The 15,597-nt window shown below is 41.2% G+C and overlaps 2 protein-coding genes across 4 annotated transcripts in view; both read left to right on the forward strand.

The window, feature by feature from the left end:
- The window catches only part of CRCP (CGRP receptor component), a 50,405-nt gene extending 42,992 nt beyond the window's left edge, over positions 1–7,413 (forward strand). Inside the window, exon 7 of one of the 2 annotated variants that reach the window (XR_002829113.1) lies at positions 7,276–7,413. The gene's annotated coding sequence lies outside the window, so the exon portion shown is untranslated. The remainder of the gene's footprint in view (positions 1–7,275) is intronic. The other variant, XM_023753444.1, reaches the window with a different exon arrangement.
- The window catches only part of TPST1 (tyrosylprotein sulfotransferase 1), a 114,603-nt gene continuing 106,346 nt past the window's right edge, over positions 7,341–15,597 (forward strand). Inside the window, exon 1 of one of the 2 annotated variants that reach the window (XM_023753442.1) lies at positions 7,341–7,432. The gene's annotated coding sequence lies outside the window, so the exon portion shown is untranslated. Of the gene's footprint in view, positions 7,433–7,663; positions 8,494–15,597 lie in introns of those variants that run through there. The other variant, XM_023753443.1, reaches the window with a different exon arrangement.

Below are 15,597 nucleotides of genomic sequence, written 5' to 3' on the forward strand. Positions count from 1 at the left end.
GTTTCATAGTTCATTATTTAATTACAACTACAGTTAGAGTTAGAAATGAGAATGAGCTAAGAGAGTACTAGTTCTATCTAATAAGGAGAGAATATGCTAATTGGCTGCCACGCCCTCAAAGATGAAAAATCACAGTATTTGTCCTTTAGTGTCTGCCTTATTTCATCTTGTGCCACAGCCACAAGATGGCGGCGCCCAGTCCCCTCAGTCCCACCGGGGCGCCTGCCTCCAGAGTCCCCCAGTCCTCTCAATCCCCCAGCCATCCAGGGCCGCCAAAGGCTCAGGTAACCAGGGCCGGCCGAGGCTTGTGCTGCTTCCCCTGATCACCGGGTCGACTCCCGCCCCTGAGGGCTTTCAGACTGTGAGAGGGGGCAGGACGGGCTGAGGGATGCGCCCCCCCCCCCCCCCAGTGCATGAATTTTCATGCACCGGGCCTCTAGTATATAATAAAAAACTTGACCTAGTCTGAGAGAATGAGTATAAGGATGAGAAGTTAGTGAATGAAAGAAACATTCCTTGAAGATATTTTTGTATTTTCCCATCTCTGTGCTTTTGTGTATACTGTGCCATCTGCTTGTACTGCATGCCTTTTTCAAGTATCCAAATTTTAACTCGAGATTTGGCTCATATCCCCCCTTCTCTAGAAAGCCCTTCCTAGTAATCTTCTTCTGAAGTAGTCTCTCCTCACTATAAACTAGACACATTTGTTGGTTTTTAGCTGCCATCTACGCGTGGACTTATATTTTTGCAATCCTTACCTTGCCCTATTACATAAATCTAGAAGTCACCCTTGACTCCAACCTCCATCCAATCCATTAGCAAGTCACATCTCTTTTAGTTCCATGCAGAATTTTTTGAGAAAGCAATGATTAAAGGACTAAATAATCTTAACTTTTTTTACCTTTTTTAAATTGTAAAATAAAAGAGATATAAAAAACCCCCACATCAAACATAAATTACAGGAGCTGGATTATAAAGAGAATTTATATTATGATTCATAGCTTAATGAGTTATAAGGAGAATATCCTTATAACCGCTACTCAGGTCAAGATATAGAACTACCCAGCAATACCACTTCTGGGTATTCAAAGAAAACCAAATTGGAGCATTATTTACCATAGCCAAGATATGGAAGCAACCTAGGTGTTCATTGATAGACTAATGGATAAATTTTAAAAATATCCTACATAATAAAAGGGTAATATGCAAATTGACCCTAACAGCAGAACAACCAGAATGACCTCTGGACCAGTCACTATGAGGTGCACTGACCACCTCTTGTTTTTTTTCCCCGGCCAGCAGGCTCCAATTGCCCAATGGTGAACGGGGAGCCAGGGGTGGGTGGTGGGGTATGCGGGCAGCTCCAGGCCAAGGTCCCTGCCCCGCCAGTTTTGCCACACACAGAGGGTGACCTGCGGCAGGGGTGGGGCCAGTGAGCGGGCAGGAACGGCCGACCTCTTGGTCCCTTCCCCCAGCACCTAGGGATTGGGCCTGCCCTCTGCCACCCGGAAGCAGGCCTAAGCCAGCAGGTCGTTATCTCCCGAGGGTCCCAGACTGCAAGAGGGCACAGGCTGGGCTGAGGGACCCCCCTCCCCCCGAGTGCACAAATTTTTGTGCACCGGGCCTCTAGTCTATATAATAAAAGGGTAATATGCAAATTGACCCTAACAGCAGAACAACTGGGAATGACTGGTCACTATGACACACACTGACCACCAGGGGGAAGACGCTCAATGCAGGAGCTGCCCCCTGGTGGTCAGTGTGCTCCCACAGGGGGAGTTCTGCTCAGCCACAAGCCAGGCTGACGGCTGCCAGTACAGCGGTGGTGGTGGGAGCCTCTCCTGCCTCCTCAGCAGCACTAAGGATGTCTGACTGCAGCTTAGGCCTGCTCCCCGCTGGCAAGTGGACATCCCCGAGGACTGCCGGGCTGCCAGAGGGATGTCTGACTGCCAGCTTGGGCCTGATCCCCCAGGGAGCGGGCCTAAGTCAGCAGGTGGACATCCTCCGAGGGTTCCCAGACTGCAAGAGGGCATAGGCCGGGCTGAGGGACCCCCCCTCCCCGAGTGCACAAATTTTTGTGCACCGGGCCTCTAGTGTATGTATGTATGTGTGTATTTGTATGTATGTATGGAATATTACTCAGCAATAAAAATGAATGAAATCTTGCCATTTGGGACAATATAAATAGCCCTAGAGGGTATTATGCTAAGTGAAATAAGTCACAGAAAGACAAATGCCATATGATTTCACTTATATTTGGAATTTGAACAACAAAACAAAACAAATGAACAAATAGAAAAAGACCCATAGATAAAGAGAACCCACTGATGGTTGCCAAAGGGGAGGAAGGAGAGTGGGTGAAAGGGAAAATAATAAATTAGGAAAGAAAAAAATTTTTTTAGATGAAAACATGCTCCAAGGTAGAAGTATTGAGTTACAAATTTATATTTCTAACACTTTAAATAGCTGTAAGATTTTTATTAGATCATAGTGTGGAAACTTGTCCACTGGAAATTATTATTGAGTTTTCATAACTGTATATTAATACAGAAATGTTCTCTAGGTAAGATCTAGGCTGATTTCATTCCTATTAAGTCCTAGTCCAATGGTAGTTTTTTAAAATGAAAGTGTGTAGTTAGCACTTATCATGTCATTCTAATTAATTACAGTGGAACTTTGTTTCTTGAACGTCTCCCATCTTGAACAATTCGCTTCTCAACCTGACAACCCTTTCATGCTGATACCTGTATGATCAGTCACGCATCTCTCAGGTGACAAAGGAGAGAATGCGAGATTCTGAGTCAGTTTACCACTGTTAAAATCTCAGGCTATTGTGCTGTGAATATTTTTGTGTTTTTTGTGTGTTTTTTTGCTTTTGTTGCTGATTTTAATTATGGTTACATTTTCATTTTTTACTGTACATTTCCTTTTTGTTAAATTTCCATTTACATTTCATGTACTGTTTGTTTTTAAAGTGTTTATAGATTAAACAGTATAATAGACATGTACTGTACATAAGAAAGGTTAAAACAGGGACTCATTTGGGGGTCTGGAACAGATTAATTCAATTTACATTATTTCTAATGGGAAAAAATGATTCGGTTTTCAAATGGCCTTCCGGAATGAATTAAGTTTGAGAAACAAGGTTCCACTGTATTGTGAAACAGTTTAGAATTTATAGCACAGTATAAGTACTGTTGCTAAAGAAAAAGAAAAAAGAAATAGAACTTTGCCAGCCACTCCAGAAACTCTCCTTTTGCCCTTTCCCAGATATAGTCACATTCCTTCCACTTAAAATATCCTCAATTGTGACTTTTATGGTAACCACTTCTTTGGGTTTCTTATGGTTTTATTAAGTTTTACCACAATAGTTCACATTTCAAGGAGATGGCTCCTAGGCCTTAGGAAAGACATTTCTGGCATGAAAAACTGGCAAAGAGTCAATTTAACTTTTTAACCGATTTACATACATCTCAAAGAGACAGAAAGTATTTGTAATTTCAAGTTTTCTAAAGGAAAGTCTGGGCAGAAGGAAGGTATGGGGAAAACTAATAGTTCTCCAGAGGTGACCAATAAATTTTGTTTGTTTGTTTTAAGAACCAGTATTAACTCAGGTGCTTAACCCATTATAGATGAGCTTCGCTCTATGCAGTTATCCTTAATGCAGTTCAAATTGTCCTCTGGCCAGTGGGAGCCTCTTCAAAGCTGGCTCCTGTGTCCTTTTGACTAACTGTAGAGGCTTTGAAAGCTACTTTGTGGTCTGGTATGAGAAGAGGTACAGGCCATCTTGTACCTTTCCTACCCTGAAATCATCCATTTTTTTCAAAAAGCCCTGGTTTCAGGACCACATCTGCATTGCTACTGATGGATCATTGTTTCTAGGCCTTTTCAGTCAACTGAGTTCATATATATAAATTCATTCATATCTCTCTAGTTTGGGTTATGTTATGTTCTTATTTCTCATTTTGGTTACCTGAAACTTGTTATTTAGTATTTTAAAAAATATATATTTTTATTGATTTCAGAGAGAAAGGGAGAGGGAAAGAGAGATAGACATGTCAATAATGAGAGAGAATCATTGATCAGCTGCTTCCCACACTCCCCATGCTGGGGATTGAGCCGGCAACCTGGGCATATGCCCTGGCCAGGAATTGAACCATGACCTCCCAGGTAATAGGTTGATGCTCAACCACTGAGCCACGCTGGCCGGGCTGTTAATTAGTATTTTTCAGTAAGAGCTCATGGGAGGAATATTCTCTGAGCTCTTGCATGTTGATAATAGTATGTGCTCTTTATACTTGAAAGTCAGTTTTGCTGGATATACAGTCCTTGGGTCACATTTTCTTATCCTTGAATACCTTATATATATCACTCTAATTTCTTCTAGCATCAAGCATCGCTGTTAAAAAGTCTGGCGATATCCTCATTTTTTTTCTCTTTTATAAGCCACTTGCTTTTTTTGGCCTAGGATACTCAAGGATTTCTCTTCTGATCGTCCACTAAACTTACTAGACTATGTCTTGGTAGTAGTTGTTTGGGTCCAGTATTCTTGGGCACCTGGTGTGTATGTAGTTTCAAATATTTTTTTCTTAAATTCAGGAACAGTTTCTTGAATTTTTTACTTCATATATTTTCTTGATATAGTACATATTTTATATTAAGATATATACATTGATTTAAAATATACTTTCTTGATTTTTATATTTATTCTGTTTACTTGCTTCAGAGATTTGTATATTCTGTATTAACTCTTCTTTGCTTGTCTTCCATATTTGTCATTTTTATTCAAATCATTTTGTTCTCTTTTAAGACATCTGTACCATTAATTTTTTCCCTTCCTCCTATTTCCCTGAAGACATTTTATTGTGTGTCTTCTAATGTAGTCCTTGTTTTTTTCCTTTTATTTCTAATTCTTTACTCATTTCTGAGTTTTTCTAATGTCATTTACTGTGCATCTTTCATGTTTTGAATTATTTTTAGCTGATTTTACAAATAGTAATTTGAGCTACTCTGTGGGCATGTATGGTATATCTGGCGTGCTATCGTTATAGAAATATTATTCTGCTCTTTTTTTTCCTAATAACTTTATATAGAATTTGACCTCAATACTTTTCTAGTGTTTATTTTTATGTGAAATTAGCTTTCTGGAACTTTTAGAAGGAGTTTTGTAGTTAAGGATGGTTTCTCTAACTTCACAGAGCTCCCTCTTTTGTTGTTTTCATATAATGTTAAAAAATATGGTGGCTTAATGACTCTGGTCCCTCCCATACTTTTATTTAGACCAAGAATTAGACCAAAGGCTGCCTGTTTTTATAAAGTTTTACTGGAACATAGCATTACCCGTTCATTTACATATTACTTATAGCCTTTTTCAGGCCAGAGCAGCAAGTTGAGAAATTGCAACATGTACTCTATAGTCTACAAGCCAAACATATTTACTGTCTAGCCCTTTTTTAAAAATATATATATTTTATTGATTTTTTACAGAGAGGGAGAGAGAGGGATAGAGAGCTAGAAACATCGATCAGCTGCCTCTTACACACCCCCTCAGGGGGGGCACTATTGTAGAAATGAACCCCCACCAGTGAGTTTGGAAAATTCACAAGGAATCATATTGCTCTATCCATTGAGCCAAACCGGTTAGGGCAATTGTCTAGCCCTTTAAGACCCCTGATTTAGACCTTTTTTCCTTTGTCTGTATTCTTCTCTTTGTCTCTATTTTCTATTCTGTTCAATTGTGGTTTTATTTCTAGCAGTGTCTTCTCAGGGGGGGCACTATTGTAGAAGTGAACCCCCACCAGTGAGTTTGGAAAGTTCACAAGGAATCATATTGTTTCAGACCTTAGCACTCCTTGCTCACATTTTAAAAATTGTAGTAAAATATACATAACTTAAAATTTATCATTTCAAGCATTTTAAAATCAATAATTCAGTGGCATTAAGAATATTCAGAATGTTGTGTAATCATCATCAGTATATATATCCAGAACTTTTATAATATCTCAAACTGGAACTTGTACTCATTAAACAATTACTCCCTGTTTTTCCCCATTCTCCATAACCCCTACTCTACTTTCTGTCTCTATAAATTTGCCTATTCTAGGACCTCACATTAGTGGAATCACAGTATTTGTCCTTTAGTGTCTGCCTTATTTCATTAAACATGTTTTCAAGATCATCCATGCTGTAGTATTATCAGAATTTCATTCCTTTTTATGGCAGAATAATATTCCACTGCATGTATATACCACATTTTGCTGATCAATTCATCTGTTGATGAACACTTGGGTTATTTCCATGTTTGGGCTACTGTAATAATGCTGCTATGAACATTGGTATACAAATATCTGTTTGAGTCTCTGCTTTCAATTATTTTGAGTATATATCTCAGTGTGGAATTACTGGATTATATGGTAATTTTATTTTTAACTTTTTGAGGAACTGCTACAGTGGCTTTTCCATTTTTTCACAACGGCTGTTCCATTTTGTATTCCCATCAGCAGTGCACGTGGGTTCCAATTTCTCCACACCCTTGTCAACATTTAAAAAAATATATATTTTTATTGATTTCAGAGAGGAAGGGAGAAGGAGAGAGAGAGAGAAGTGTCAATGATGAGAGAGAATTATTGATTGGCTGCCTCCTGCATGCCCCACACTGGGGATTGAGCCTGAAACCTGGGCTTGTGCCCTGACCAGAATCGAACCGGTGACCTCTTGATTCATAGGTCCATGCTCAACCATTGGGCCACACTGGCTGGGCTGTTTTTTGTTTTATTTTCATAATAGCTGTCATAATGGATGTGTGGCGGTATCTGTGGTTTTGATTTGCATCTCCCTAATGATTAATGATTAATAATGAGCATCTTTCATGTGCCTATTGAGCATTTGTGTATCTTCTTTGGAGAAATGTCTATTCAGTTACTTTGAATTGCATTGTTTTTGTTGTTTAGTTGCAGAAAGTCAGTTCTTTTTATATTTTGTATATTAATTCCTTATCAGATATACAATTTGAAAATATTTACTCCCATTTGTGGGTTGTGTTTTCACTCACTAGAGGGTACCCTTTGGTTATTTCCCCCCCCCCCATTAATTAGCAATTTATAGGGAGATTATAAAAATAATCTTTAAGGTTATATAAATATCCTCTTCCTCATCAAATTTTCACTTACTAGTTTAAGCATTTATTGATGATTCTTTCTCAAATCAACAGCTACTATTTTTGAGCACCAACCATGTTCCAGGTACTGTGTAACATGTATCATTTCTATGTCACAGATTGGGAGACTGAAGCTGAAGAGGTGAAACAACGGCACAAGGACTCAAGCTGGCAAGCGTGGAAATGGGCGTAGACTTCAGGACCATCTGCTCCAAGCTCACATGCTACAAGTTGGGAAGCAAGTGTTAGCCGGAAACTTGGGACTCCAAGCATCAGGTCTATGGAGCAAGCCTGTTTCTGATGTTCCTCTCTTGTGCTTCCCATACACTCCCTGACTTAGAGGGGGTAGGGCAGACGGACTTCAGGGCTGTGGGTTATGACTTGCTGGGTGTGTTCTGCAGTCGGTAGGCACTTCCCCAAATAGAGCACTAGCCATTCAGACCGATCCCCAGTTTGCAGCCTCATGTGTCACTGTATCTGCCGTGCATGGCTGGGTTCACAGAACCAGAAGCCTCAAGCTGTCCTTTCACAGGACAGGGGATGGCAGGTCTTGGTAACCTGGCAGGTTCTGGGTTAAACATCCCCATTCTTCCCTCTTGTGGGGCCTTAGCTGAGAGGACCAGAACATAGGCAGGGTGGGTCCTGGGGCTGGGAGCCAGAGCCCTGAGTCATAGGGAGACCAAAGAGTCAGGGCCAGGGCAAGACACGCTGAGCCAGAAAACCTGGAGGAAAGCCATGGTCTGAATGCTGGGAGGAGGGAGAAGTCACCAGATGCAGGCAAGGTCACAGGAGGGGACCGAGTCAGGACTGGAGCTAGGAATAAGCTCCAGCAGGTCAGGGTCACTCGGGGCTGCTACAGGAGATCCTGACCCTGTGCCCGGAAATCTCCAGTGCTAGGGGCCGGCTCTCCAGGGCTGACAGTGGCCTAAGTGTGGTAGACTGGCCCCGGCTGGGGATGTATGAAGCCAGGAAGGTGCACTAGTTGCGAAGCCCTCCTGGATCAGGCTTCGTGGTAGACATCCACCTCTTCAGTTACAATAGAACATCTCTAACAGGCCCCTCAGGCCTAGACCCACCTCTGCTACCTGGGGGTGCAGCTCTGCGTCCTAACAGCTGGAGTCACCCAGCTCCGTGCCTCATCTGTGATTACTCAGTCAGGCCCCCACCCTCTCTTTGGATGAAAACTGCATTCTTCAAGAGCTTTACTCTCAGAGACTTTCCATATAGTGGCTCTTTGGTCTTTAAACTATCTGGAAATAATTTCAAACTTTCAAAAGTTGCACAAATAAAAGCAGCACAATATAGAAATACTCATTTCCCTCCTGAACCATCTTAAAGTGAGTTAAGTACATCATGGCCCTTTCTTTACCCTCTAATACTTCACTGTATAATAACCGCTGTTTTTTCTCTTCTTTGTAACTAATAAGCAGTGTGGGGAGACCATGCAAATATCATGTTTTTTATCAAAATTGCCTCCTAGATTGAGCATCCACTGACGATTCTTGTCTATGCCAGTCCTTACCATGATGGGTGCAAAATATTGATTTGCTAACTCCAACACTCCTTCCACGCTTTGCATTCTGCCCTCAGCATTCTCCTATGAATGAGAGATCTTCTCCCATTTATGTATTGATGGACTCATGGTATGGACTCATGAATTCAAATTTTTTCCATGGTTTACAATTTAATTATTAATTATTTTTGGCGTTCCTAATCTGTTTGGTTCAGTGGATAGAGCGTCGCCTGTGGACTGAAGGGTCCCAGGTTCGATTCCGGTCAAGGGCATGTACCTTGGTTGCGGGCACATCCCTAGTAGGGGGTGTGCAGGAGGCAGCTGATCGATGTTTCTCTCTCATCGATGTTTCTAACTTTCTATCCCTCTCCCTTCCTCTCTGTAAAAAATCAATAAAATATCTGTAAAAAATCAATAAAATATATTTAAAAAAAATTATTTTTGGCGTTCAAATTGTCCCAGATTTGCTAGTGGGAACTCCTTTGACCTTTCTTCTCCTTCTCCTTCTCCTTCTCCTTCTCCTTCTCCTTCTCCTTCTCCTTCTCCTTCTTATTTTGTTAATTCTTATTTTGTAAATACCCAAGGATATTTTTAGAGAGAATGGAAGGGTGGGGGAGAGACAGAGAGAGAAACATTGATGTGAGAAAGACACATCAATTGGTTGCCTCCCACATGTGCCAGGGATTGAGCCTGCAACCAAGGTATGTGCCCTTGACCAGAATCAAACCCAGGACCCTTCAGTTCGCAGGCTGACACCCTATCCTCTGAGCCAAACTGGCCAGGGCATTATTATTATTTTTAGCACTTCCTTACTTTCTGGTATAACAAGGGATTCCAAGCATATCTTGCACCAGCCCTGGACTCAGTCATTCCTCTAAGGAGCCTGCTTCCTTTTAGTGGTGAAGGATAGAGATCAAGTTCTCTGCTGAAATTATCACAAGGCCAAAATTAAGATTTTGGCTGAGCTCTTACCTGGAGGCTCTGGAAAGAATTAACTTTCAAGGAAATTCAATGGCAGAATTCAGTCCCTAGAACTGAGGTCCCCATTTTGTTGTGGTCTCTCAGCTTCTAGTGTCTGCCCCCTATTCCTTGCTACATGGCCCCCTCCATCTTCAAAACAGCCACAGTGGGTGAAAGCATTCTCGCATGGAATCTCTCCAACTTCTGTCAAAGATAAACAGAGGTGGACACTAGTTGCAGTTTTAAGGACAGAGTTTAATCAGTAACAACTATTGCAGTAGAGAAAAGAGTCCAACGTGAACTGAACTCAACTTTGATTTGCACAGAGATGACTGTTTTTTTTTTAATTTTTTTTATTGCTTAAAGTATTACAAAGGGTATTACATATGTCTCCTTTCCCCCCACACCTTGACAATCCCCTAGCCTCCCCTACCCCCCAGTGTCTTATGTCCATTAGTTATGCTTATATGCATGCATACAAGTCCTTCAGTTGATCTCTTACCCCCCCTTCTGCCCCCCTCCCCTCCCCGGCCTTCCCGCTGCAGTTTGACAGTCTGTTTGAGGCAGCTCTGCCTCTGTCTCTATTTTCGTTCATAAGTTTATAATGGTCTTTATTATCCATGAATGAGTGAGATCATGTGGTATTTTTCCTTCATTGACTGGCTTATTTCACTTAGCATAATGCTCTCCAGTTCCATCCATGCCGTTGCAAATGGTAAGAGTTCCTTCTTTTTTACAGCAGCATAGTATTCCATCGTGTAGATGTACCACAGTCTTCTAATCCATTCATCTACTGATGGGCACTTAGGCTGTTTCCAGATCTTAGCTATGGTGAATTGTGCTGCTATGAACATAAGGGTGCATATATCCTTTCTGATTGGTGTTTCTGGTTTCTTGGGATATATTCCTAGAAGTGGGATCACAGGGTCAAATGGGAGTTCCATTTTTAGTTTTTTGAGGAAGCTCCATACTGTCTTCCATAGTGGCTGCACCAGTCTGCATTCCCACCAGCAGTGCACGAGTGTTCCTTTTTCTCCACATCCTCTCCAGCACTTGTCGTTTGTTGATTTGTTGATGATGGCCATTCTGACAGGTGTGAGATGGTACCTCATTGTTGTTTTGATTTGCATCTCTCGGATGATTAGTGACTTTGAGCATGTTTTCATATGTCTCTTGGCTTTCTGAATGTCCTCTTTTGAAAGGTGTCTATTTAGATCCTTTGCCCATTTTTTGATTGGATTGTTTATCTTCCTTTTGTTAAGTTGTATGAGTTCCCTATAAATTTTGGAGATTAGGCCCTTATCAGATATGACATTGGCAAATATGTTTTCCCACGCAGTGGGCTTTCTTGTTGTTTTGTTGATGGTTTCTTTTGCTGTGCAGAAGCTTTTTATTTTGATGTAGTCCCATTTGTTCATTTTCTCTTTAGTTTCAAGTGCCCTAGGAGCTGTATCAGTGAAGAAATTGCTTCGGCATATGTCTGAGATTTTGTTGCCTTTGGATTCTTCTAGAATTTTTATGGTTTCTCGTCGTACATTTAAGTCCTTTATCCATTTTGAGTTTATTTTTGTGTATGGTGTAAGTTAGTGGTCTAGTTTCATTTTCTTGCATGTATCTGTCCAATTTTCCCAACACCATTTATTGAAGAGACTATCTTGACTCCATTGTATGTTCTTGCCTCCTTTGTCAAATATTAATTGAGCATATTGGTTCAGGCTGATGACTGGGTTTTTTAAGGGAGAATGAGGTGGAGTGATGGGAGGGGAGGGGGTAAATGGGGTTCAAGTAGAGTCAGGGAAGTGAAAAATTGTAAAGGGTCAGTTAATGTAAATGCAATTAGGCCAGCTCTGTTTGCTAGCCAGCAATTATTGAAGTTAAGATTCTATCCTCCCAGAAAGACTGGGAGAAAGAGGCCCTGCTCTCTGGTATTGACAGGAACAAATAGTTAATTCCTGGCAGTCTGGAGCTTTCTTGGGCAGATACTTTTAGGGGGCTAGGGGAATCCTACAAACGTGGCCTTGAGCAGTTAGAAATTATGTTAGTGTTTGTTCAAGTCTTTATAGGCCAAGATTAATGCCCGGTTGATAAGAGGCTCAGAGAAGTGTGGCTAGACCCACCTGGATAAGTTCCCTTTTGCCATATAACATAGCATAATCATGGGAGTAACACCAGGGGACTAAGGTTATAGGGGCCAACTTAAAAGTCCCAGCCCTCCTAGCAATTGTCCTGGCAAGCAGTCTGAACTGTTTGGGGCTCTGAGCAATGACAAGGCTAACTCAAGTCTCTGGTCACCACAAATGGGAGGAGCCTTAGGGTCCCAACAGGAACTTTCTTGGCAATCATCGTGTGGAAACAGTGATGGAGGCTAAATACATCTTGGAGAAGGAAGGGTAGCAGCACCCCCTTGAGTTAACTGGAGTAAAGAACAACTGCAATAGGGCTCTTCCGTGTGGCCGAATCCTGTCTGTGCTTTGTGCAAGAACATGCACCCCCCTCACATGCCCTTTACTGCTTGCTCTGGTTTCAGCCTCATTTGATTGACTTGGCCCTTGCTTTTGGAAGCCACGTCAGTGCATGTGGTTGATAGGAGCACAAACTCTAGGACAGATGAGTCCAGGCTCTGCCACTTATAGGCTGTGGATCCTTGAAATTACTTAACTTCTTTGTATCTTGAATTATTTCTTCATTTACAAGATGTGAATAATAGTAGCTACCTCCCATGATAGCTGGGGGAATCAAATGAAAGCATGTTCATAGAGTGCTAATGCTTTCCCAGCACATAGTCAGTGTCCAATAGATGTTAGCTGTCTGAAGGTATCACTTTGTCTTGCTCATCTCTGGCTCTGTACCCCAAGTTCTTGGCTTTTTGGTGGTCCTTAGTGTTAGTCTCTGGATTCTCTCAGCGCAATGGCTCTTGGTTCCCAAGAGTCCTGTCCTGGAGCTTGCCCTACTCTTACACCTGCTAAGGGTAGAAGCCTAAGAAGGATGTGCCCTGCATATCAGACATCTGCCTCAAGATACCCAAACAAGAAACAACCTTCTACCCCTCAGGAGCCTTGCATGACACTGTCTTTCTGCTTAATTCGGTTCAAAATGCAAGTCTCAAGAAAAGGCATCTCTTCTGTTTATCTATTATCATGTAACAAAGCACTTCAAAACTTGGTGGCTAAAATAAGCATTTTATTTTACTCATGCTTTTGTGAGGCAGGAGAGGGCTTGGTTGGGTGGTGCATCCCCAACCCATGCTGGGGCAGCCGGGGCTGGAGGATCCACCTGCAAGATAGCTTCTTCACTCCCAGGGAGAGCACCTCTGTGTGCTGTCTCATCCTTCTGGGCCTTCAGGATCCTTGGGCTTCTCACAGCATGACTGTCAGACTTCTCACATGGGAGCTGGCTTCCCTCAGAGTGAGCATTCCAAGAGGCCCAGGTTGAAGCTGCAAGGCTTCTTATGGACTATGCTCAAAGTTGGAGAACATCATTTCTGCATCCTTTTTAAAAAAATACACATATTTTTTATTGATTTCAGAGAGGAAGAGAGGGAAAAAGAGAAACATTAATGATGAGAGAGAATCATTGATTACCTGCCTCCTGCATGACCCCTACTGGGGATTGAGCCCATAACCCGGGCATGTGACCTGACTGGGAATCAAACAATGACCTCCTGGTTCATAGGTCATTGCTCAACTACTGAGCCATACCAGCCACACCAGTGTGAGTGGCTGGTAGGAGCACAAGCTCTAGGTCAGATGAGTCCAGCTCTGCCATTTATAGGCTGTGAGACCTTGAAATTACTTAACTTCAATTATTTACAAAGCCAGATCGATTTCTAGGGGAGGGAATTAGATTCTACCATTCAATGGGAGGAGCAGCAAAGAATGTGTTCAATCTTTAATCAACAACAGCATCTGATGAGTGGAAGCAAAATCCCACTTGGAACCCCGCTGCAATGAGGTCTGGGAAATGTAGTTTTAGGTTTTTAGGCTCTGTAGCAATAAGGAGGATGGAAGACTGGAAGGAGGGTGAGGCAGTCAACCTGCTGTATGCACCATGGGCTCTCAGCATGCAGTCATGTCTTAGTGATTAGATTCTATAACCAGCTTCCCTTCATCCTGGGCGCCAGCATCCTTGAGTCCAAGTGGGAACTGGGAGCAGTCATCCCCTCAATCTAGCCTGTCCTCTAGATCAAGGTTTAAAAAAATGTTTTTTACTGAAACTCATGGCAAAAACTACAGTTGACATCAGTATGTAATATATATGTAATTGAAGCACAAGTTTCATGAAACAAATCTTATCTTTACCATGTGCAATGCTTTTAAAAATATATATTTTTATTGATTTCAGAGAGGAAGAGAGAGGGAGAGAGATAGAAACATCAATGATGAGAGAGTATCACTGAGTGACTGCCTTCTGCACGCCCCACAATAGGCATTGAATCTGCAACCAGGGCATGTGCCCTGACCGGGAATCGAACCATGACCTCCTGGTTCATAGGTCGACACTCAACCACTGAGCTATACCGGCTGGGCTTATAATTTTCTCTTCTATTGTATTCTATTTTATTGTATTCAGTTTCTTTTCAACAAACATGCTGGTGTGTCTCCACTAAATTAATTTCATGACTCACTAAGTTACCACCCATATTTGAAAAGTACTGCTGAAGACTTGTGTCTCTACATTTAAATAGGGAATCAAAGACTGAAAAGAAAAAAAGTGAGTCAGTAAGAACAAATTATATAAAAGTAAAGAAATATTTTTTCAAATAAATTTACTTAATTCAACAAAAGTGTAGTAAAGTATATCATTGTTTTACAATTACTCATTCCCTTCCCTATAGGCTGGTTATGCGTACCCCTGTCACTAAGTCTTCCCTTATGAGGCTTGGCGATGTGACTTCTTTGGCCTCTAGCATGTGAACAGGCATGGCCCAATTAGATCGGAGCAGAAAGCTTAAATGCAATTATATGGTTTGGCCTGATCTCTAGAAATTCTGCCCTCTGCCAGTGCTCCAAATAGGACTGGTCCTTTGGCCTGCGTCTCAGAGTGAGAAAATACATGAGCCAAAATGCAGCCTACCCTCAACCCTCACGTAACACGAGAAACAAATATTTGTTGTTATGAGCCACCAAGATTTGGGCTTGTTTGTTACTGCACCAAAAGCTGACTAATTTAAGAAGCAACTTAATGAAACAAACAAACAAAACCATCAAACACTCTTTGGAACATTTAATCAGTACAGAAGTATATAAAGCAAAACATAACGTTCTCCCTGAGCAACTGCCTGCTCCTCCGGAGTCATCATCATTGATAACATTTTGGTGCATAAACTTTCAGAGATGGAAATTGTCGAAATGACTGTTTTCTAATTTTAATGTAATAAAATTAGTACATAATTTTTCATAAAAACAGCTTTATTGAAACACAGGCAGCCCTATTGTGTACTTATTATTGACGGATGCTGTCACATTAACACAGGGGTTGAGTACTGCAACAGACTGTACAGCTTACTGTATTTACTATCTGGCTCAAGAGTTTGCTGACCCTTGATGGAGGTCTCTAAATGTTAACATTTGGAGATTTTGTAATATAAAATTATGCATAGGTGATACTGTGTTCTGATTATCAGGGGGCTCTTGATGTCACTTTGCCCAATTATTTGTGATGTTTTCTCACTTGTTTTTGTGGTCTCTGCCAAATTTTATTTCCCTCTCTTTTATATATATGGATTTTTTTCTATACTATTTCAAATAAAATATAGACATCATGACACTTTTATCTCTCTCTATAGGGTGTCCCAAAAAATGTATACACACACTTTGAATAATTATAAAGGCAGTGTTTAGTAAAATACATATCCTTTTCAAAATTGAGCTATCATCTGTTAAAGTGTGTATACATTTTTGGGGGGACACCTTGTATTTCAGCATGTATTGCCTAAGAATGTGTACTCTTCTTCATAAATCACATTATA

The sequence above is a fragment of the Myotis lucifugus genome, unplaced genomic scaffold (assembly GCF_000147115.1).
Source record: "Myotis lucifugus unplaced genomic scaffold, Myoluc2.0 scaffold_45, whole genome shotgun sequence".
NCBI classification, from domain to species: Eukaryota; Metazoa; Chordata; class Mammalia; order Chiroptera; family Vespertilionidae; genus Myotis; species Myotis lucifugus.